The sequence below is a fragment of the Megascapheus bottae genome, chromosome 30, assembly GCF_031878675.1.
Source record: "Megascapheus bottae isolate mThoBot1 chromosome 30, mThoBot2.hap1, whole genome shotgun sequence".
NCBI classification, from domain to species: Eukaryota; Metazoa; Chordata; class Mammalia; order Rodentia; family Geomyidae; genus Megascapheus; species Megascapheus bottae.
In genome coordinates, this window is record NC_143538.1 from 6,293,089 (window position 1) to 6,317,087 (window position 23,999).

Consider the following 23,999-nt stretch of genomic DNA (forward strand, 5'->3'; position numbering starts at 1 on the left):
CGGTGTGTGAACTCTTCCTGTGAGCTCTTCCTGAGCCAGCGTGGCCTTCCCGTGGGACTCCTGGTCTCGGGTTAAATAAAAGCGCCCTCTGTACTCATGTGCAGTCATGGGTTTGCTTTGTGACCGGGTGATTCCCTTTTCCACCAGGCCGGCCTGGCAGCTTCGCAGGCTTTGTGGTTTCTCTTTGTTCTCACCAGTAACTTACTGATCACCCATGGGCCTTTTGAACAAAATAATGTCAATTATCATCCCGGCTGTAACTTTCTATCATGCCAGGCTTGCATGGTGACTCAAAAAAGGAACTTCCTGACCTGAATCATTGTGTCACACATGACATATATATACATATATATACATATATATACATATATATATATATATTGCAGCGAAGAATGATTAAAACATTGACCAATCAGAAAACCATGAAATGGCACCATGATATCTGTTACTTTTTCCTCTAAGCCAGGACAATGGGCAGAAGGGAAAAAGAAGTTGGGTTATTACACACCAATTACAGAAACGAAGCAAGCCCATGAAGCAACATGGAACCCAAGAGCCAGTGGCTCTGTAACTTTCAGCACAAGACTATTTCAGGATAGACACCAAAGAGATGGCCTATGCCCACCAAAGCAGCCAGGCTTGGGATTTTAGAGCAGTTGTGGTACCCCAAAATATCATCTACCCCTCCCTCCACCACTACTCTTAGCTCTGCCAAAATAGCCTGATGCCAATCCAGCATAGACAGTGGCTGGGAAGGAGCTTATGGGGAGGGACAGGAAGACAAAGAGGAAGCGCCCCTCTGAGACTCCAGAGAAGGGTGCTGGTGGCTCATGCCTGTAATCCCAGCCACACAGGAGGCTGAGATCTAAGGATTATGGTTTGAAGCCAGCCTAGGTAGAAAAGTCTGCGGGACTCTCAATCTTTTATTAATTAATTAATCTCCAATTAATCACTAAAAATGGTAGAAGTAGAGCTGTGGCTCAAGTGGTAAAGCACTCACATTGAGCACAGAAACTCAAAGACAGGGCCAAGGTTCTGAGTTCAGTCCTAGGATTGGCAAAAAAAAAAGCAACCCGTGAAAGACATCCTGGAAACCAGACATAGCCCAGTAATTTATATGAAATCACACACCTAGAGCCCAGAGGTCTTTCAGATGCCATCCGAGGATTCTGCTTACATTCAACTCACGCCAGTGTGTATCCCAGGGCCCGATGAATTCTGTGTCATTTTCCAACACTAGCAACTGAAGGCTATGGATGTAATATTTCACTTCTCATGGACATAACTAGGAGAGGACACTAATGTGTAAGAGAAAACTATTTCAAAGGTCCTGTTATTGATAGGATATATGTTTCAAAGAAGCGGCTAGAACATTTGCAAGCAAACATGTTGGGCACACAACTGTTTTTTCTGGGGCCCTGGGAATTGAACCTTAAGACCTCGTGAATTCTAGGCAATCACTCTACACAGCAGGCCCCAGGGTTGTACTTTTAGTATCGTTAATGATAAAAAAAAAAAAGAAAAATGGGACAGGCATGGTAGCTCATGCCTGTAATCCCAGCTAGGCAGGGAGGATCAAGAACTGAAGCTGGCCTTAGACAAAAACTGGAGACCCCATCTGTAAAATTACAGCGCGCACACACACACACACACACACACTCACACACACACACACACACAATTTTTTAAAGCTTCAGGTGTGGCTTGAGAATGCACTTGCCTAGCAACTGTGAACCCTGGCAATCAGACCTCAACAGCACATACTAATAACAACAGTAACAACAAAAACAATGCAGGATGCATAGAGCAAAAGAAACGCCATTAACTCAATGATACTTTCAAGTCATTTTTATATTTTATTAGTCTAGGTAAGATCTACAGATAGGTATGAAACGGTTCATGCAAATGGGAGTTAGCCCTTCATTTGTGTAAAAATACTGTTCCAGTATACTTCAGGACCTCCCCTTAGGTGAGGTAGAGTGACGCTAGCTCATAAATGGTGCTAGGCCAGCAGGGAAGGTGAACAGACTGAAAAGAAAAAGAAAAAGAAAAGAAAAGAAAGGAAGAAAGAAAGAAAAGAAAAGAAAGATGAAAATCAGGTGCCAGTGGCTCCCTCCTATAATCCTTGCTTCTCAGGAGGCTGAGATCTGAGGCTCCCAGTTCAAAGCCAGCCTGGGCAGGAAAGTCTATGAGACTCTTATCTCCAATGACCCACCAGAAAACCGGAAGTGGTGCGGGGACTCAAAGTGGTAAAGTGCTAGCCCTGAGTGCAAAATCTCAGGGACAAGCATCTAGGTCCTGAGTTCATGTCCCAAAGAGATCTGGAAACAGACTTCTTGGCATGAGTAATTAAAGTCTGACCTTATACTATATTCCATCTTATTTAAAAATAATCAGCCTAATGCCTATAGCTCACACAACTGCAATCCTAGCCCCAAGCTACTCAGGAGGCCACGATCATAAATGAAAGACAACCAACGCAGAAAAGTCCTCTAGACTCCATCTTCAATTAACCACTCAAAAGCTGGACTGGAGGCATGGGTCAAGTGGTAGAGTACCAGTGGTGAGCAAGCAACCTGACCAAGCATGAGGCCCCCAAATCCCAACTCATAGAACTGGAACAAAAATAAAATGTCACATGGTAGTCAGTTCCCACACACCCAATCATTTATTTATGTGTTAAATCTACCAGCTTAAAATGTATGCTAAATGACAATTCTGTTAGACCAATATGAGACAGAAGCTGGCAAGATGGATTCTCTCACTTGCACAGAACATTGTCTTATTCATTCTGGACTATGAAGTGGTGTGTGTGTGTGTGTGTGTGTGTGTGTGTGTGTGTATGTGTGTGCGCACGCGCACGTGTGCATGCATGCCATTACTAGAACTTGAACCCAGGGCCTGGGTGTTGCCTGTATTTTCACACTCAAAGCTGGCTCTCTACCAGTTGAACCCCACCTCACTTCACAGCCTTTTCCTGGTGAGCTGGGGAGAAGTGTTTCACAGACTTTCCTAGCAGGGCTGGCTTCAACCCAGAATCATCAGATCACAGTCTTGTGAGCAGCTAGGATTACAGGCGTGAGCCGCCAGCACCCAGCTGACTTGTTCATTGAAAAGCAATGAAAATACAGGCTTGGGAGAAGGCGTTGTTCTTTATGAGATTTTCTTTTCCCCAACAGGAACAGGGGGAAAAAACGGGTTTGGCAAAAGGCTCTTCTCTCAGCAGTAAGCGAGGGGAAGATTTCATGTGGGAATCGCAGCTACTTTCATCTTTTGGGGTGGGAAATACAACACAGCTTGGGGCTAAATATTGTAATTTTTAAAAATTACATTAAAAAATTCAAATCCCAGGAAAGGAACCCAAAGGGAAAAAAAAATCAAGGCAGTGTGTTTCAAGTGAAGGCATTTTGATCAAGTGTTTTCCCCAGAGGAAATGTTGCACCCAGATGAAGACAAAATAAAATCCTCTCCCGTCCCCTGTAACTCCCTAGGAAAGTTGCATATAGACCACCACCAGGTGGCGATGTTGCCCATCTCCCACTCCCCACCTCTCCAGGTTTTGCCTTCTTGAAGGGGGGGGGGGCATCATAAATCAAATCAAATAAATAAATAAAAGCCAGGGGACCCACACATCCGTGGTGTCTTGTGTTCAGTATTAACAAAATCAGAAATGCATCTGAGCCTTCGAGTCATGTCCTGGTGAGCTGTCTATTGAGCTTGAAGGACAATAACCAGATTTAGATACCCTCTTACTCTAATACATATGTATAATATATATATGTTATATGTTGGTTGGTGGAGAGAATCAAATTGAAGTTATTATTCTGGAGGAAAGCAGATTGGATAGCAAGTTGGAGTTGTTTGAGAAAAGGAGATGGCACCCAAGCAAGATTTAAGAGCTATCAATCAGCCTTAGGGTCTAGAGCCTGGCAGGTGGATGGTGTTTGCTGCCAAATGCCAGCAGACACTGGAGGGGTCATAGCTGCCTTCTTTGGCTGTGGAAAAGGCAGTCTGGAATGCAATGATCTTCAACCTCATTACTGACAGGATTTCCTTCTATCAGTGTGTGTGTGTGTGTGTGCACGCGTGCCAGTACCCAGAGGGAAGTGCTCTTGCTCTCAACTTTCCTTGCTCACATCTGGGGTTCCTCTACTGCTTGAACAATGCCTCTAGACCATCATTTTGCTCTTTAAGTACCACCCCCCACCACCCCCAACTAAAAGAACTTCTAAAATATCTCTGCACATCAGCTGGGTCCCAGGGGCTCACACCTAGATACTCAGGAGGCTGAGATCTGAAGATCATGGTTCAAAGCCAGCTCAGGCAGGAACATCTATGGCTCTTATCTCCAAAGAACCACCAGAAAACCAGTAGTGGTGCTGTGTGTGGCTCAAAGGGGTAGGGTGCCAGTCGCTGAGAATACATGTGCCCATGTTCTGGTTGCTGAATCATGTGCCATTTCATCATGCCTAAAATATCTAGCAAAGGGAAGACATAATATCTTCCCTGGGACTCTTCACTCGTGGCCAATTCCAGGGCTCATAATCCTGCAGTGACAGTCGGTGAGCTGTGCCAGGGAGCCGCTAGCCAGATAACCAAATCCATGGATGCCATTTATTTTTACAGCACTGCTCTGCTGAAGTTTGGGCCCAGGCCAGCTGTCCCTCATGTTGATGACAATTCCCCTGGATCTAGGGACAATCTCCCTGTCGGTCCAGGAACCAGAAGGTTCTCTCAAGGACTCTGAGCCTATGGTTCAGGCTTAGTAGTCCATGAGTCATTTCTGTGCCAAGGCCAAGAGGGCCTCTTGTTCTTGGCTTTGAGAAAACCCAGACACACCCTAAAAGCAGAGAAGAGGATTTCATTCAACACCTCTGCACTTTCCAAAACATTACAGGCACCCCAAGACCAAACAGGCGATTGTAGTATGATTTTAAGAACAACAACAAAAATTCCCAGAGTCCTGAAACTTTCAAAGACAGCTGTGTTTGCCCTTTGAAGGTCAGGCTAATATTTCATCTATTTTATCTTCCCGAATCACCCAATAGCTTACGTCGGTAAGCATTTCCCAGGTTCCCAAAAGAAAACTATATTCGTGATGCAAAAGGGTTTTATTTCGAAGTGACACAGAGTGACACTGCCAGGGGGGCCAGGGGAAGCAGAACCCTTGAGGGGATTTTGGGGGGTGGAAGGTCACAAGCTTCCACAAAAGTCCTGACGACCTGCAAATGTGAGATATGAGTTCCCCCTGGGAGACATTTCCTCTACTCCCAGACTCCAAGGTCACCATAAAGGTTAAACATTGTTTATCTTTCCATCTCCAAAGACCCACAAGCACATTTATCAACCAAAAAGATTAAGAGAGGATGTGGGGCGTTTCCTTTTCTAAAGTTGGGTGCTTGCACACTTTTTTTTCTGGCGGCCTCATTCAAATCCCTTTCACTATAAATGGTTTTCACTTGTGAAATGAATCATACAAGCCTCCCCATCCAAACTGAAAAATTGCCAACTTAATCCTAGAATGTCAGAAATGGGATCCTGACATTCCAAATGTCAGAATTCTTTCTCCAAAGGGGACCAGGCCTGTCCATGAGGCAAACTCTGAACAACTCTGTGAGATTCTGTCCAAAAAATAACGACAGGCTCCCTTCAAGGAAAGGCTGGGGTCTTGGCTCAGAAGAGCACCAGTGTTCACAAAACCCTGCCAAAAAAGCTTTGACAGCAATTTGTTAATAATCGGTGATAAATTGTTTCCTTAAGAAATGTCAGGGCTCTCAGCCAGGAATAGAATGCCCTTTTTTAGCAGGAACAAGGCTCTGAGTTCAACTTCAAGCACCACAAAAAGTTGTATGTGTGTGCACCTATGCGTGTGTTCAGAATTGTATTGGAGATGCACTACTTAGACAACGAATGAGAAGCCAAGTGCCAGTGGCTCACGCCTGCAATCCCAGCTACTTCACGATGCTGGGATTTGAGGATCCCACTTCAAAGCCAGCCTGGGTAGGAAAGTCTGTGAGATTCTTATCTCCAATTAACCACCAAAAAGCCAAAATAGAGCTGTGGCTCAAGTGGTAGAGTGCTACCCTTGAGCAAAAATATTGTTAGGGACAGTGCGTAGGTCTTGAGTTCAAACCCCAAGGGGAGAAAGAGAGAGAGAGAGAGAGAGAGAGAGAGAATTTTTTCATTATGTTGTATATAGTAAATGAACATTTTTTAATATTAATACCCTCCTATCTATATTTAAACTTGGACAAGACATCAAAAGCTACATGTGAAAGATTGTAGCTTTTTGGTGACGTTTTTAGGAATTTTTGAGGGGGTTCTTCAACAGGCACCCATGGAAAGTTTTTTCTTTTGCCAGTCCTAGGGCTTGAACGCAGAGCCTGAGCACTGTCCTTGGGCTTCCTCAAGGCTAGCACTCTACCTCTGAAGCCACAGCACCACTTTCAGCTTTTTTCTGTGTATGTGGTACCAAGGAATCAAACCCAGGGCTTCATGTGTGCTAGGCAAGAACTTTACCACTAAGCCACATTCCCAGCCCAATCGATTGCTTTAACTGGTCTGAAGTTCAGATAGTCCTTTCCTATTTAATTAGATTTCTACAATGTTTCGTGGCCTATGGGGAATAGAGCCATACCTAAAGGCCTCGGGCGACTTCTTCATTTCTAGTCACATCTGCACTTGTTTATGATAGTTCTGGCTGTCTCCACAGCGAGCCTTTCTGCTCCCACTTCCCCACATTAATCCAGTTGTCCTCATGAAAAATGAACTCATGGACAGAAGTGTTTCATGCTCCTGCATGTCATAGTTAGGGAGGTTCTCCTCCTGAAGTCCCATGGCTTGGAGCCTCTGGTGAGGGCTTCAGGTGACAACGACAAAGAAGAAATCATTTAGCATATAACCAGAAGCAGAGATAAGCCATTGAAGGACACATCCCCAACAACCTAAAGTCCTTCCATTAGGCCCCACCTCTTAAAGGACACACCCCACTGACTTAAGGTCCTCCCACTAGGCCACACCTCTTAAAGGGCCTAGCACTACCTTCATCTCCTTCAACAGAGCCACCCTGGGGCCTACCTTTTCCATATAGAATTTTAAATGATAGCATACCTTAAAGGAGCATTGGGTTGCCACAAGGGAGAGTGCATTTTTTTTTTCACGTCCACAAATGACATTTTCAAACAGACGTTGACATCGTTTCAGAAGACTTAACTTTCAGCATATGTTGACATTACCAAAACTGCATGCTCTTTTAAACGTGTCTAATGGAATCTAAACAGCCCAGAGATTTGATATCTGCCACCATCCATTTTCTTTAATGTGCAAATAACCTCTTCCTCTGCTGCATTTTGTTTTTCTCCTAAAACTTCTCTTTTATTTACTTCCCTCAGAAGAGAAATCTTTGCCAGGTTACCCAATCAAGTTTTAATAAAAAAATAAAATGAAAATGCAACCTTTTTAATAAACTTGCAGTGAGATTATTGTTCACGAAGTTATACAGGTATCTATATACCTACTCTTCTTCTTTTTATTTTAAGGTCATGTGACTGTTTTCTGCTCAGATGGGTTCTCCATGTCATCCCCAGAGTTAATAATGAATAGAATATCCTTAGGCAAAGTCACTTTGTACCCACACCAGCATGCCAGGCCCAGCCATCCAGGGAGCCTGGAGGTCATGTATGCTCCTGACCAGAGGCCACACTGGATGCTCTGCAGGATTGCCCACCCTGGGGCAGAGCCAGCTAAAAGGCAAGTCAGGGGAAGTGCTGTCCTTCTCCTCCTGCTTATATAAGGAGAGTAAGCAAGGCCAAGAATGTACAGAAAGGCTTGAAGATGTCCTGACGTCCTGAAGGCTCCAGGATCTATAAGAGTGTCTTCCTTTTCCCTTTCTCCATCTTTCCTTCCTTCTTCCCTCCTTCTTTTCTCCTCCCCCAATACTCCCCCCCCTTTTCTTTGGCAGTACTGGGGCTTGAATTCAGGAACTCACGCTTGCTAGATAGGTGCTCTACCGCTGAGCCAGGACCCCAGCCCTACCTTTTCACTGGTTATTTTATTCTGTGCCTGGACCACAAAAACCTGTTTTTGGCTTCCTATAGTTGCTGGCATGAAGGTCCCATGTCACCCTGTCAGGCTTCCCTGCGTGGAGATGGAGTCTAGTGGGCTTTTCCCTGTGGCCTGGCCTGGAACTATGATCCTCCATTGTTCATCTCCCAAGTAGCTAGGATTACAGGCCTGATTTGTCCTGACCCACTGAAGATAGTCTCCCTTTGACAAACTCAAAGTGACAATGTTAGGAAACTTGATTACCTTTACAAATGCGCGATTTGTGATCCCAGTGCAACTCCCATCCTCTAAACAGACCTGGGCTTCTAGACAACGAGAAAAGAGATTATTTAGGGTGTGAGCACAAGAATTGATAGTTCTGGAAATCACCCACTAGACATCCAATTTCTAGATTCTATTAGAGACTGACCTGACATTGGAATCACACACACACACACACACACACACACACACACACACACACACCCCGCAGAACACTGAAGGGCAAAACCAGAGCAGCCAAGAAAGTCTTCAGGCACTGAAGGAATCTCGGGCCCTTGTTGCTGTTTTAATCAACTGAGGCAGAGAAAGGAGAAAGTGTATAAGCCAAATGTGTGCAAATAACTCGGGCTCTGTCATGCTCAGCACGCCATCACCACCACACACACTTAGACCCATTTTCATTGTCACGCTGACTTGACCTCTGCCTGCTTTGGACCGTTCTGCAGCTTGGGTAGACACGGCCGGGTTTATGAGGCCTGAAGTTTATCTGCACAAATGATGGCTTTGCTCAACACCTCAGCCCTGGCCTGTCATGGGACTCCTCCCCCACATTCAGGGAGACAGCCCCGCCAAATTCCAGGGCTCCCCAGCAACCAGGCCAAAGGAAATCACCCTCTTGACACAAAGTGGAGACAAGTTAATGTCACTGTGTAGCTTATAGAACAGACAGGGTCGAACCAAAGGAAAGCTCAAAGGGCACGTTGACTCCTAATTTCAGCTATTAAATAAGAATCCACAAGATCCTGCCAAATTTGGTTGAATAATTCTACTAGATGCCATCAGCATGGCAGGCAAGGCCAGCCAGGTTCTTAGGAAGTGATAGCTAGTTAGGGTCAAGGAAGATACTGATGTGGCTCCAAGGGCCCCACAAAGAAAACCAGTCCTAGCTAAGCAGGGCACACCTGTCACACCTGGCACTTGGAAAGTTCAGAAAGGAAATCTCAAGTTCCAGGTGATCCTGAGCTATGCTGCAAGACCATGTCTCAAAAGCTTTAAAAAAAAAGGAAAAAGAACAAAAGAAGAAGGAAGAAAGGAAGGGAGGGGGAGAAGATAAGGAGAGGGGAGGAAGGAAGGTAGGAAGGAAAGAGGGAGAGGGAGAAAGGGAAAAGGGAGAAGTTCTCACACCTCTGGAATAACCACTGGCATAGCTTCTGGCTTCTCTGGGTTTCTATTTAAAATCGTTTTTGCTCCAGGCCCTAAGTAACTCCCTAGTTTTAGCTTTCAGATCTGTAACTTGACATTTACCCTTTCCCAATTCTTTATGTTGCCCTTCTCTTTGACATATATTTCATGGATCTTATTTTAAACTCTGAGAACAAAATCTTGTCTACAGAAGCTCTGTCTCCAGGGAAGGTCATTGTCCTCTTAAACCCACGTCTTCCTAGCCAGGTGACTTGTGCCTGTAATTGTAGCTACTCAGGAGACTGAGATCTGAGGATCATGTTGAGAAGCCAGCCCAGACAGAAAAGTCAGTGAGACTCTTATCTCCAAGAAACTACTCAGAAAAAGCCAGAAGTGGCACTGTGGCTCAAACTGGTGGAGCACGAGTCTTGAGCTTAGGAACAGCACCCAGGCTCTGAGTTCAAGCCCCAAGACCTGCACAAAAAGAGAGGGGGGTGAAGAAAGAGAAAAAGGAAAAAAGAAAAATTACCATTCCCATCGTCGGTGAATGCACACATGCATGCATGCACGTATGCATACATGTGCACATGTACACACAAGTTCTCCAGGCTTACATAGTTCAGGTTCTTGAGTTCAGCCATCTCTAATCATGAAGTTCAACTTGTACCCTTTAATGTGGTATCTCCATGAGCCAGTGGAGTACGAATACCAACCATTTCTCTCTCTCTCTCTCTCTCTCTCTCTCTCTCTCTCTCTCTCTCTCTCTCTCTCTCTCTCTCTCTCTCTCTCTCTCTCTCTCTCATCAGTCATGGGGCTTAAACTTAGGGCCTGGGCACTGACCCTGAGCTATCTTTGCTAAGGCTAGAGCTCTACCACTTTTACCCTCAATGCCACTTTAGGTTTTCTGGTGGGTACCATCTCATGAATTTTCCTACCTGGGCTGGCTTCAAAGCTCAATCCTCAGATCTCAGCCTCCCGAGTGGTTAGGATTACAAATGTGAGCCACCACACCCTGCAGGCCCATCTCTTTCTAGTCCTAAAAGGACTCTGGTTCTATACCAGTTAAATACCCTTGACAGCTCTTCTAGATTGTTTTGATGCTTCCAAGGACAGCAATTCTTTCAACAGAGTAATGGACTATTCGTAGAAAATCAAGCACCAGACATGTTAACACTGTGCCCAAAATAAAGGAAAGGACAAGTCGACTGTTGAGTCTTGTACTTCATTGGTAAGGGGTTGATTAGCTGTTGTTGCTGGGGGCATCCCTCTTCATTATAAGCAAAGTAACAGAAATATTTTCAAAGGAACCTCCGATGTCTAGAACAAAACTCCATCTTTAGAGAGCACACATATCAGAGCCCAGAAATGAGCAACGGGATCTCTCTCCACTTTGAAAAGAGGCAGACCATATCCATCAGTGATAAGGGAGGTGAATCCGATGAAATGGAAAATGTTCCCCTCTGATCTAACATGAAGGTCAATGGATGGAAAAAAGAAAACCGATTCAGCATCACAGAGCAAGGGGGTTCAGAGGTCATCTTGATAAATTTCAAAGGACAAGAAAGGCCTTGATTTAAATTGTGGATGCACACCCATGCTTCAAAAGAGAAAGGGGGTGGTTTCAAAGTAGACCTTTTTTCTTTCTTTGATCCAGCCATAGATCTGAAAGATGAAAACATGGTCATAACAAAATGGATGTCAATTGAAATAACATTGACTCTGCAAAACATGATCTTATCAAAGAAAGGGAAGAAAGGAGAGAGGGAGGAATATGAGGCTTTTATTAGACATGGTGATTCTGAGAATCAAGATTGTTTCCTTTTGACAGAAGTGCAAAACTGTGAGGTCATAAAAATTAGAACAATATACAATTGTTTGTGTACAGTCTATCTCATGCCATGTTTTAGAGCAAGTCTAGTTTACTATTTCTCTTTTTTCTTCTTCTTTCTTTCTTTTTTCTTTAAATGCCAGGGCTTGAACTCAGGGCCTAGGCACTGGCCCTGAGCTCTTTTGTTCAAGACTACTCTATCACTAGAGGCACACCTTCATTTCCAGCTTTTGGAGAAGTTAATAGACCAGCAATAGATCAGGTATCTATTGGTGGCTCATGTCTATAATGCTAGCTACTTAGGAGGCTGAGATCTAAGGATATAGGTTCAAAGCCCGCCCATGCAGGAAAGTCCATGAGATCCTTATCTCCAATTAACCACTGGAAAACCAGAAGTAGAGCTGTGGCTCAAAGTGGTAGTGTTAGACTTGATTAATAGAGCACAGGGACAGCGGCCAAACCCCAGAGTTCAAACCCCACGACTGACACACACACACACACACACACACACACACAAACTATATTAAGATTACATTTCATATTTACCAGGTTGACAAACATACAAGATACTGATGACAAGCTAGGCTGAAGCCACAAGGGAGTGAACACTGTCAGACATGTGTGGCATTCACTCCCAGAGGCGAATTTGGCAAGACCAAACAGAACTACATGAAGATTTACTTGTGACTCTATAATCATATTTCTAGGAATCTAGCTTGAAGATAGCCTGCAAAAATAGGCAACAATATAAGCAAGAGCCTGTACTCCTTGCCGAGAAAAGACTAGAAATAGCTCACATGTCTAAACAGCAGCAAATTGATGGAATCCACCACCTATATCATGAAATCGTACAAGGCAAAAAGGAAGCTGGGAATTGTCCTGTTGAATTTCCTATGCTATTTTCTTGCCTTAGTGCTCTCTCTCTCTCTCTCTCTCTCTCTCTCTCTCTCTCTCTCTCTCTCTCTCTCTCTCTCTCTCTCTCTCTCTCTCTCTCCGTCCCTCCCTGCCTCTCTCCTTCTCTCTCTCTGCTTTGTTTGCTGTTACCACAATGTTAAGTACTGCACACACACACACACACACACACACACACACACACACACACACACACGTCCTTCTTCCCCAGAGAGATTAGCCCTGGATCAAGTAAGAGTCTCTTTCATTAACACGAGTCCTGGAGAGAGGCCCCATCACTCTTCAAGAGCTTGCTTGTGACAAGCCATCTATTGCAAAGTGTTCAGTGTCTCTAAGTTGGAAAGTTGCTGCTGTAAAGCTGATGCTTGGCTACTTTACAGAGAAATATTTTGTTACCATCGTGATTCTTTCCCACTCTTCAAATTTATGAATCTGGCTGCCCTGCAGACTTCTAGCAGCTGCTTCTACCTCAGCTGGCGTCTTCCTATTGCCTGCATCTGCAGTGAAATGTGGCAGCTATACCTTTGAGTTATTCCTAGCAGAAAACCACAAGGTTGTTCTCTCTGAGCCCTAGGGAAGACTTCTCAGGGGCGTTAGGGCATTACAAGGCCTTTTGCCCAGCCAGAACATAACTCTGTCCCCAGCTTCTCTCCCCCGAGCTCTAGACAGCAACCATGCAAAATAAACAAATACCACCAGTAAAAACATACATTCACATAAAATCTTGTACCCAGAATGCTTCAAGCAGGCTGTAGTTATATTTGCCAAAAAAAAATGAAAGCAACAGAGATGTCCTACAGGAGATGAATGAATAAATGAACAGTGATATGTCGCTGGAATGGAATCTAATTTGGCTTTCTAAACAGTGAGCCATCAAATCACCCCATAGTGTGATGCCATAAGGAACATGGCTGGATGTTACTGAATGACAGAGGTCAGTTTGGAAAGGCTACATCTTAGATTTGTTTAACTCCATAGCGGTCTGGGAAAGAAAAAAAAAACACGTGGATTGATTAAATAAATAAATAGAAAGTCTTCATCTTCAATTGTCTACCAAAAAGTTAAAAGTAGAAAAGTGACTGTGGGGGGGAAAGTACGTTTTCCATAAAGTAAGTTGCTTCCTTTCTGTTAATTTTGAGAGAATTTTCTTAAAGGGTTCCTGATTTGGCCCTTGTTAATTACATTTTCCTTACATATATCCTTTCATCCCTTTCCTGATCACTTTAATTAAGGCATCCTATTTGAAGCTCCTTGTATTTTAGTTGCATTCTGTTAATTAAACCACATCCTTTTGCAGACTGTGAGTCTGAGACTAACCAATCAGAGCAGAGGGGTGGGGCCCTACCTGGCTAGAGATACAAAGGGAGCAGCCTGGGATCTCTGTGTGCTTGCTTGCCAGATTATTAGCCCAGGGTGTACCCTTGTGCAGAGGTAAATTTCATCTTTCAGTTCCTTTGGAGTTTGTATCCTTATTTCTACGCAACTTCTCAATATCCTAAGCTACTTATAAACTTGGCTCAAGTGGTAGCGTGCCAGCTTTGAGTAAGAATGAGCAGGGACAGTGCCTAGGCCCTGAGAATGGCACACACACACACACACACACACACACACACACACACACACACACACACAAAACAAGTCAAGTGATATGTGCTAAGCTACCCCTGGGACACTGAGCTGCGCTGTGAGCCACTAGCCATGTGCCACAATAGTTTCAGAAAGTAGTAGCAGGCCCAAACATCCCAGAAGTTCAGGCAGAAGGAAGCATACCTGCTTGGTTCTGCATGTGCAAACGATAGAATTACAGACTCAGTCTCCATCCAAGTAAGAGATGTGTAGCAGCTGCATGGGATAAGTCCCTCACATAACATGGGGCTATTCTCACATAAAATGGAACAAAATCAATAGGAAGAGTGGCAACCAAGAACCAGTCATGGAGGGGAAGAGAAAATAATGTACATTTCAGTTGGGCTTCTTGAAGTTGAACCAGAAATATGACAGCTCTTTCTTCAGAGAACTGGGCTTTTTGATATTATGACTTTCGTTTGTTTGTTTCTGTGTGCCAGTCCTGAGGTTTGAATTCACGGCCTGGGCACTATCCCAAGCTTTTTTGCTCAAGGTTAGTGTCTTATCACTTGAGCTACCACTCTGTTTCTGGGATTTTAGTGATTAATTAAAGGACTTGTTTTCCTACGCTGACTTTGAACCTCTATCCTCAGATCGTTTTCAGTAGCTAAGAACCCAGCATAAGCCACTGGCACCCACCCCATAGAAGTGTGGATGATATCATCCCCAGTATTTACTATGCTAGAAGAGAACAGAAGAATGTGTTCTAATATGTGTTTTCCTCACAAATGTGTGTTCGTCTAAAACAGGAAAGCTCATGTTTTCATCATTTCTTTGGATTTGATCCTATGGCAAAGATTCACCTGAACAATCTTTTTAAATGAATGAAATTTACATACTGTTCTTCATTAACTAGATTTCGTATTAGGTCAGTTCCTAAATACAAAGAACCCATTAAGAATTAAGGGATGCCAAAGGGGAAGTCTCTCACCCCCACTGTCTGCCTGAGCATCTTAGACAAGTCAGTTAACTATGCCTTGCTACTTGAGAGATTGAGGCCTGAGAATCTCAAGTTTGAGCCAAATAGGGCGACTCTCTTAGAAAGTGCAATAAAAAGGTCTAGGGTGTAGTTCAGTTGTACAGTAGCTGCCTAGCATAGGTGAGGCCCTGGGTTCAATACCTGGTAGCACAGGACAAAGAAAAAGAAAGGAAGGAAGGCAAAGTTATACAATATGAGTGACAAGTTTAAAAATTAGCATGCATTAAAAAGACCAGTCACTATAGTTTTGCTAGGAAATGAAAAGCATCCCTGGAATCTAGGTTTCTAAAAATAGGAATAGTCAACATCAGAAAACTTCACAGTGCAGACTCCAAATTAGGTATTTAAGAATCTGAGTAATAGAATTGTAAGATATGTAGACCATAGAAAAGTGGATGAGTCTCTAGCCCCAGCTACTCAGGAGGGTGAGGCAAAAAGATCATTTAAACCCAGTAGTTTGAGAGCTGGGGAGAAAAGTGTCCAAAAGCCCATAATAAAACATTAAAAAAGACAGTTTTGCCAAGTGTCAGTGGTTCTGCCTATAATCCTAGCTAGTCAAGAATCTGAAATGTGAGGATCCCAGTTTGAAGCCAACCAAGACAGAAAACTGATTGAGACCCCTGGCTCCAATTAGCAAGCAAAAAAAAAATCAGTAGTGGAGCTGTGGCTCAAGTGGTAGAGCACCAACCTTGAGTTAAGTAAAATGGAGCTAAAGGACAACATCCAGGCCTCTGAGTTCAAACCCCAGTATTTTTTAAAGATATTTACTAAAATATCAGTAATGAGCAAAGCCTTAAAATAGCTAATAGCTCAGCACAATGTCCAGGGCCAGGCAGAATATGTAACTCAGTGTTAGAGCATTTGCCTAACAATCAACAGACTCAGGGTTTGACCCCAGGAAGAAAAGGAATAGGAGATAATGTCTACAGATAGGAAAAATGACTACAAGTAGGAACATCTGCTAACCAAGGTGATCAAGTATAATGTTCTACCTGAGAAATTAATATTCTCTTGTGATGGAACAAGAAGTCCTAGGTTCTGGAAACTCCCTCTCTTCCCGTATCACTGGCTCCTCCCTATTCACCTCTGGGCTAGAACTGGGAGATTGGGCAACATCTGACAGAGGAAACACAGAGCTGAGCATCCAGGTGAGGGCATGTGGTGACCGTGCTGGAGGTGCTGAACTCCCCCTTCAAGGTCACTGGTCATGTCCTTCAGCCCTAACCCTAGAATGCATGACAGTTTTAGCTCCGCCCCCCATGTCCTCTGCCACTCCTGATGGATGGGATCAAAGCAAATTCATTATATCATCACAAGCAATATCATGAGGAGACAATCCGTTGACTTTAACCTCCCATCTCTGGAGCAATCTGGAAAGTTCTGGCTACCAGCTTAGGAAGGCTGGCCAGAAAACCAGAAGAGGCCCATATTCAGAACACTTTGTGTGTGTGTGTGTGTGTGTGTGTGTGTGTGTGTGTGTGTGTGTGTGTGTGAGAGAGAGAGAGAGAGAGAGAGAGAGAGAGAGGGACAGAGACAGACAGAGATAGAGAGAGACAGAGACAGAGAGAGAGGCAGAGAGAGAGACAGAGAGACAGAGAGAGAGACAGAGAGAGACAGAGAGAGAGGGACAGAGACAGAGAGACAGAGAGAGACAGAGACAGAGAGAGACAGAGAGAGAGACAGAGAGACACAGAGAGAGAGAGACAGAGAGAGAGACAGAGAGACACAGAGAGAGACAGACAGAGAGAGAGAGAGGGGGGGGATGGGGGAGGAAGTGGCCTTAGGCCTGTGTCCTACCACAGAGACCCCAGGGCTCAAAAACAGACTTGAAACGTCATGGTAGAGAAGCTAGTTGTGAGAGACCTCTAGGAAGACAAACTTGAGGACTTTTAGAAAGCCACTTTTCCACCAGACACTGGTAGCTCACGCCTGTAAATCCTAGCTACTCAGGAGGCTGAGATCTGAGGATCGAAGTTCAAAACCAGCCCAGGCATGCAAGTCCATGAGACTCTTACCTTCAGCAAACCACCAGCAAGCCAGTAGTACTATTTGTGGCTCAGGTGGTAGAGCCTTGAGCTGAAGAGCTCTGGGACAGGCCTTGAGTTCTAGCCCCACAATCAACAACGACAAAGAGCCACTTTTCCTGTTCCTTTCCCTTAGCCCAGTCCTGCAAAATCTATTTTCTACCTCCTCTAGGCTCTCAAAAGAATTTGGGTCCAAACAGGCTGGGCGTGGCACAGGAAAGCACAGTGGGCTACACAAATCATCACATCAGCTAGTGAGGAGGGCTTTGAAGATAGGCTCTTTGGGGAGAAAATACTAGAAATCCAAAATTGGCAGGTGAGAACTTTGTGGTGAGGGCAGGAAAGGAGTCTAGAGTTCTGAGTGCCTTGCACAAGTGTGAACAAAGGGGAACGGTAAAGACTGGAGCCACAGAGACCACGAACAGCGAAGCATTCTGGGATCTCTATACACAAAGACTCTAGAAAGGCAATACTGCACTGTCGTAGGGTTGCTGGAACTCAGAACCTGGGACCTGTCTCCTGGCTTTAACATGAAAGCAAGCATGTTACCGCTGTATTACAGCTCCACTTCTAGTTTTTTGCTGGCTGGTTAATTGGAGAAGAGAATTTCAGAGACTTTTCCTGCCTGGGCTTGATCCTCAGTTCTCAGCCTCCTGAATAACTAGGAAGAGGTGTGAGCAACCAGTGCCACCTGCAGATTGCTTTTTTTTTTATTTTAAACCTAAAGCTTCCTTTCTTTCTCTGTGCCAGGAGTATGTGTGTGTGTGCTTGTACTGAAGAATTAACTCAGGGCCTGTTTCTCTTCTTTGGCATTTAACAGCAGGCTGAAAGCAGTGTTCGTGGCTTTGGTGTGTGTGTGTGTGTGTGTGTGTGTGTGTGTGTGTGTGTGTGTGTGTGTGTGTGTGTGTGTTGGTGTATCCTAGTATATATGTTCCATAAAGCGAGAGTAAGCCAGCCATTCCCATGCAGTCATTAATGAACAGCAATCATGACACGTTATGACAAAGAACAGAGATGTGCCTCAGAGATTCTTGGCTTTATTAAGTCAATTAGATGAGCTCCTCCCTGGGAGAAGGCCACAATGCGTTTTACTGTGCCAGGGAATTCAAGTTTCAGAGTGAGGGACAAGACAGGTGCAGGGGTTTGTCAAGATGGTGTCACAGTCAGGACCAAGGGTTGACCAAGAATGAAATCTGATTTTCAATTGATTTTTCAAGAATAGTATGTGTTCAGGAAAAGGGACACGTCAGCTATGTGAAGCTGAAGGATTGACACATAACAAATACTCCCATTAAAGAAATAGAGCATTTCCAGTCCTCCAGAAAAAAAAATATATATATCACTTGAACCCACAGAGACCTCGCGGAGACATGCTTAAAGGCAGCCAGAAAAAACAAGAAGTGTAGAAGTCTCAAAATACACCGTCCAGTGATCCAGTCTGGAAAATCTCCCACCAAGTGGCCTTTGACCTTTTCCAGTGAGTCCTCATTCCAGATCTAGAAGCCACTACCATTCAAGTTGTGTGTGTGCTGTTGGGGGTGGGAATACAGTGTGTATGTGGACTGGGCATTGAACTCAGGGCCTCACACTCTCACTTGGGTTTTTCATTCAAGGTTGACACTCTCCCGCTTGAACCACACCTCCATTTCTAGCTTTTGGCTGATTACTTGGAGAGAAGAATCTCCCAGATTTGTCTGTCCTGGCTGGCTTCAAATCATAATCCTCATATCTCAGCCCTCTGAGTAGCTAGGATTACAGATGTGAGTTATCAGCATCCTGATTTATACCAAGAATTTAAAAAGGAGAATATCATAGAAAGGTGTGCCATCTTTATAATGCTGGCATGGGGAAGATACACAAGACAAGATCAACCACGTGAAAATACCGCTGTACTACAAAAGCCTGGACTGCTAACATTTTAACGAGCACTTTAAGCCTTGTACCTGTGGCTCCTGATGTAATTTTAGCTACTCAGAAGGCTGGGATCTGAGGATTATGGCTTGTTTGAAGCTAGGCAGAGCAGGGAAGTCTATGAGACTTATCTCCAATTAGTCATCAAAAAGCCAGACGTAGAAATGTGGCTTTAGTCTTAAGAGTGTTAGCCTTGACCAAAATATCTCAGGGACACAGACCAGGCCCTGAGTTCAATCCCCAGAACTAGTATAAAACAAACAAGCAAGCACATTTTAAGACAGATATGATCTATGATACATCTGAAATATGACAGCCTCACTGACTTTTCTGCTTCACCTAGATTCATTCTTAGGCTCTTAAGCACCCAGGATTATAGGCATGAGCCACCAGGCCTAGATCTATAGACTTAGTTCAATGCAATTTTATCCTATATGTAGAATCTTATGAACACTACTCCATTTAAATACAGAAAAGTACCATTCCAAGGATGTTTTGCATTATCTACTTTATTTATTTATTCACAGGAATCAATCAATTCAGGGCCTTGCACTTACAAAGCAGATACTCTTCTACTTGAGCTACACCTCCAATCGCTATCTACTTTCTTATAGTCATGGACATTTCCCTCTCTCTTGCCTTTATTAACCCTTAGCTGGCACTTTATTCTCTATCTGCATGATTTTGTTGCTTCAAGAATATATGCCAATGTCTACAGAGATCAACTTTCTTGCCAAGTCCTGAGAGCTCACATCAATAATCCTAGATAACAAGGACACTGACATCTGAGGATGATGGTTCAAAACCAGAGCAGGTAAGCCAAACCTGAGAAACTCTTATCTCTCACTAATCAGTGAAAAGCCAGGAGTGGTGGTGTGGCTCAAGTGGTTAGAGCACCAGAAATTTTGAATTGGAAAAAGCTAAGCAAGGGGCTGGGAATGTGGCTTAATGGTAGAGGGCTTGCTAAGCATGTATGAAACCCTGGTTTTCATTCCTCAGTATCCACATAAACAGAAAAAGCCAGAAGTGGTGCTGTAGCTCAAGTGGTAGAGTGCTAGCTTTGAGCAAAAGAAGCTCAGGGACAGAGCCAAGGCTCTGAGTTCAAGCCCCAAGACCGGGGGGGGGGGGAAGAAAAGTTAAGCCAGCGCATGAGACCCTAGATTCAAACTTCAGTACTGACACCCTCCCAACACACACCCATCCATCCACACCTCTACACACACAGATTGGTTTTCTTCTCTCAGAAACTTGAGATCCATCCAAATTGCATGTCTCATCAGCTCATTTTTTAATTGCTGGGTAGTTAATTCCATGGCATAGATTACAACCTACTTGTTTACCCATTCACCTGTTGGTGGTATTTGGTTTGTTTCCAATTTCTGGCTACCATGAATAAATCTATTGTGCCACAGGCATTCACATTTTAATTTCTCTAAGATAAGGCCCAAGAGTGTCTTTCTGTGGTGTACAATGAGCACATGTGAGTTTTATGAGAAACATTACCATAAATCGTTAATAAAATTGTTTTAATATTATGAATACTATATGTGCTGTATTTAAAAAATAATAATATACTGTGTTTGCTCTTGGAAATTACCTTTTCACTTCCTATTAGGTTTCCAATAGTTCTTCATGTGGCTTTTCCTCATTCATTCATTCTCAATTCTGTGCATATTTTACATGCATTACTGTGAAATGGGTGGAAGAAACTGTAGCATTTTGAAAACAAAGTAAGCACTTAAAAAAAGTAAATACTTTAAAAGTATAAAATGCTTTTGGATATTTTCTTACTGAGTGTAGCTGGGCTCTGGTGTCTGATACCTATAATCCTAGCTGCTCTTGAGGCTTTGATTTGAGGATCGCGGTTCAAAGTCAGCCTGGGCAGGAAAGTCTGTGAGACTCTTATCTCCAATTAGCCTCACAAAACCCATAAATGGGGCAGTGGCTCAAAGGGGTAGAGCCCTAGCCTTGAGAGGGAAACAGCTCAGGGATAGGACCCAGGCCTCAGGGCCCCATAACCAACACACAAAAAAAGCGGGAGGTGGGGGGAGATAACTGAGTTTTGCTAATATTATCTACATACTTTTTGAAGTACTTTTGTGATTCTTTTCCTCTTGAATATTTTCTTCTAATATAGAGGCTTTTGTTGACCTGATGAATTTTCTGGTTGGCTGTTATTAATGTCTTCATGTTTATCTTCTCATAACACTCATCATTGAATACTTTCCTGATAAAAGCTACTACGTTATAAATAGTAATGCATTTTACCTTTTGTTTTCTAATATTTATTCCTTTATCTATTATTATAAAGTAAAGTGGGGGGAGAACCTTGTAACTACCTGGACGCTGGTGACTCACACCTGTAATCCTAGCTAATCATGAGGCTGAGAGCTGAGGACTGAGGTTCAAAGCCAACCCAGGCAGAAAAGTCTCTAAGACTCAGGTCTAATTAACCAGCAAAAGGACAGAAATGGAAATGTGACTCAAGTGGTGGAGTACCAGCCTTGAGCAAAGAAAGTCAAACAGGAGCTTGAAGCTGTGAGTTCAAGCCCCAGCATCAGCACAAAATACACACACACACACACACACACACACACACACACACACACACACACACACATATATATGTATGCAATAACATTTCCTCATAATTCCACTTTCCAGTTTTAATAGATTTTTTTTTACTAATTCTATAGAATCATTTGAGAAAGTCTTACTTTTTTTCCTATTCAATTACAAATCAAATGAAAAATAATGAACTATTTTTGAAGTTTCAACAGTCTTTATCTGTGTTTGCCAAGGCCAAGTCTGGAAAGATGGTATTCTAAGAATGCCTTCCAGATCTTCTAGAGGTGTTTTTTTTTTTTTCTTGCCAGTCTTGAACTCAGGGCCTGTGTGCTGTCCCAGATCTTTTTTGCTCAACTTGAACCACAGTTCCACTTGTGGTTTTCTGGTGGTTAATTAGAGATACAGGCTCACAGACTTTCCTACCCAGGCTGGCTTTGAACTGTGATCCTCACACTCAGCCTGCTGAGTACCTAGGATTACTGGCATGAGCCACCAGCATCCACCTTGTTTTGTTGGTTTGTATTAGGTCTCTAAGACAGGTACTCTCTCTGTGGCCCAGGCTGTCCTTGAATTCCTAATAGTTCTGCCTACGCTCCCAAACACTGGGTTTATCAGTGTGCATCCAAACATCCAGCTGGAGTTTATTTTATTTACTTATTCCTGAGTCATCTACATTAGTATTTATGTACTTAGTTATAGAAAGCAGGAAAGAAAACACTTCTGTATGCACACACACATATTTTATGTTTATTATATAATTACATGAGTACAGGTGCTGAGTTAAATATTTCTTTCTTCTGAACCCTCATGTGTCTGTATATGAATTTCATTACCAAAGCCATTGAATACCGACTTGTCTAATGAAGAAACCTATATTCAATGGTGAACTCATAAAAACTGGGCAGGGAGTTTAGCCTAGTGGTAGAGTGCTTGCCTAGCATGCACGAATACCCAGGTTCAATTCCTGAGTACCACATACATAGGGGGAAAAAAAAGCCAGAAATGGTGCTGTGGCTCAAATGGTAGAGCTCTAGCCTTGAGAAAACCCAGGGACAGTGCCCAGGCCCTGAGTTCAAGACCCAGGACTGGCAAAAAAAAAATTGTGTGGATGTTTGTCATGAAGGTAGATACAGCCTGGCTTCCTACATCTGTAAATCTTTCGTCCCTACATTGAAGCAATGGCAGATTAAAGTGACACCAGGACCTTTTCTGGCATCAGAACTAAATATGGGCTGACCATTTCTCTTGCCGTTATTCCCAAAACAAGAAATACCATGCAACTATTTGCCCAGTACGTCCATTGAATTAGTAATGTAATCAGAGGTGCAAACTTGTGCATTACAAATTGACATCATCAAAGGTGCTTTTTTTTTTAAGTATAATCCAGCTACTCAGGAGGCTGAGATTTGAGGATCACGCCAGCCCAGGCAAGAAAGTCCATAAGACTCTTGGCTCCTCTTAGCCACCCCGAAAGCCAGTAGTGGAGCTGTGTCTCAAGCGGTTTAGAGGGCTAACTTTGAGTAAAAAGGCTCAGGGACAGTGCCAAGGCCCTAGATTTGTATTGGGACAAAAACAAAGACAAAACAAAAACAAACAAATCATCTTTGGTGACTTAAGTCTGCAATATTCCATATCTCTGTATCTCCGGGGGCTGGCCTCGGGAATCTCTTCTTTGACTTCCCTCTAACAAACACTGAAATCCTGGCTGTTCATAGTCTTCCAATAAAATAGCTTACTATTTGCTTACAACCTATGCATACCTTATCACATGCTTTTAAAATCACTTGTAGAAAGCCATATAATGAATGATTGTTGTCCTTAATGTACTATGCTGTCTCTCATCTCCTTTGCTGTCCCTTGGTTATCTCATATTGGTATAGTATCTCACTTTGTTATCTGATATATTGAATTTATTTGTATTTGGATATTTGAAATTTGATAGGGAAGGGGGGAAAACCAAGACGGGTGGGGGGTGTGGGGGGGGAGGGAAATGGGTACCAAGACATGTGAAAGGGTATCAATGTACGTGAATTAATGTACCTTCTATCTGGCAAATATCATGTAACCCTTTTACTAATTACAATAAAAAATAGAAAAAAATAAAATAAAATCACTTGTAGGTATTTTACCCTACCTAACACAATTGAAAGTGGCATGCAAATACTCGGTTTAGAGAACACATGGCATGCTAGGCAAGCACTCTACTGCTAAGCCACTTTCCTAGCTCTACTTCCATCTTGTTACTACCAAAATATCATCTCGGGGAAATGCCTGTTCTCCTTCACAACCTTCTACATGGCCAATGCCTGGAGCTGGGCGGGACGCACTGCATGTGGTGAAAAAGGTTATTTGCTTAACAAGCAGTCATCACAGTAATCTCCACTGCCCTCCCCCCCCCTTTCCTTCCAGGCCTAGCGGCCTGGCCATCCTTGGAAGTTTAGTGGTCCAGACGATCAAGACCCACCATAGCAAATATTAGTCTCACCGTTGGCTAGCAGGCAGCCTGGAGTTTGAGAATGAGCCCCATAGATTAACATCCAAAGTCAAAACTTCCATGTGGTCTCATGGATCCATCCCCCTGGCTGGTGTGGAAACCTTCTGGAAAGATGAGTTGAACTCAGCCCTACCAGAAAGCCTGGATGGAGATTGGTGGAAACATTCCAAACCTCAAATGCTGTATGACTCACAGAATCTTGGAACCTTG

At 43.5% G+C, this 23,999-nt stretch overlaps 1 long non-coding RNA gene across 3 annotated transcripts; it reads right to left on the reverse strand.

Moving 5' to 3' along the window:
- LOC150044221 (uncharacterized) lies at positions 1 to 23,923 on the reverse strand. Of its 3 annotated transcripts, none has more exons than XR_016533194.1 (5): positions 23,781 to 23,923; positions 8,308 to 8,369; positions 7,111 to 7,272; positions 6,638 to 6,859; positions 1 to 220 (listed from the first exon to the last, which is right to left on the reverse strand). It is a non-coding gene; the product is annotated as an uncharacterized LOC150044221 (long non-coding RNA). The 3 variants fall into 3 exon arrangements; XR_016533195.1 differs by lacking the exon at positions 1 to 220 and adding an exon at positions 5,151 to 5,222; XR_016533193.1 differs by lacking the exon at positions 1 to 220 and having other exon boundaries at positions 6,582 to 6,859.
- Between the last annotated feature and the right edge of the window lie 76 nt (positions 23,924 to 23,999).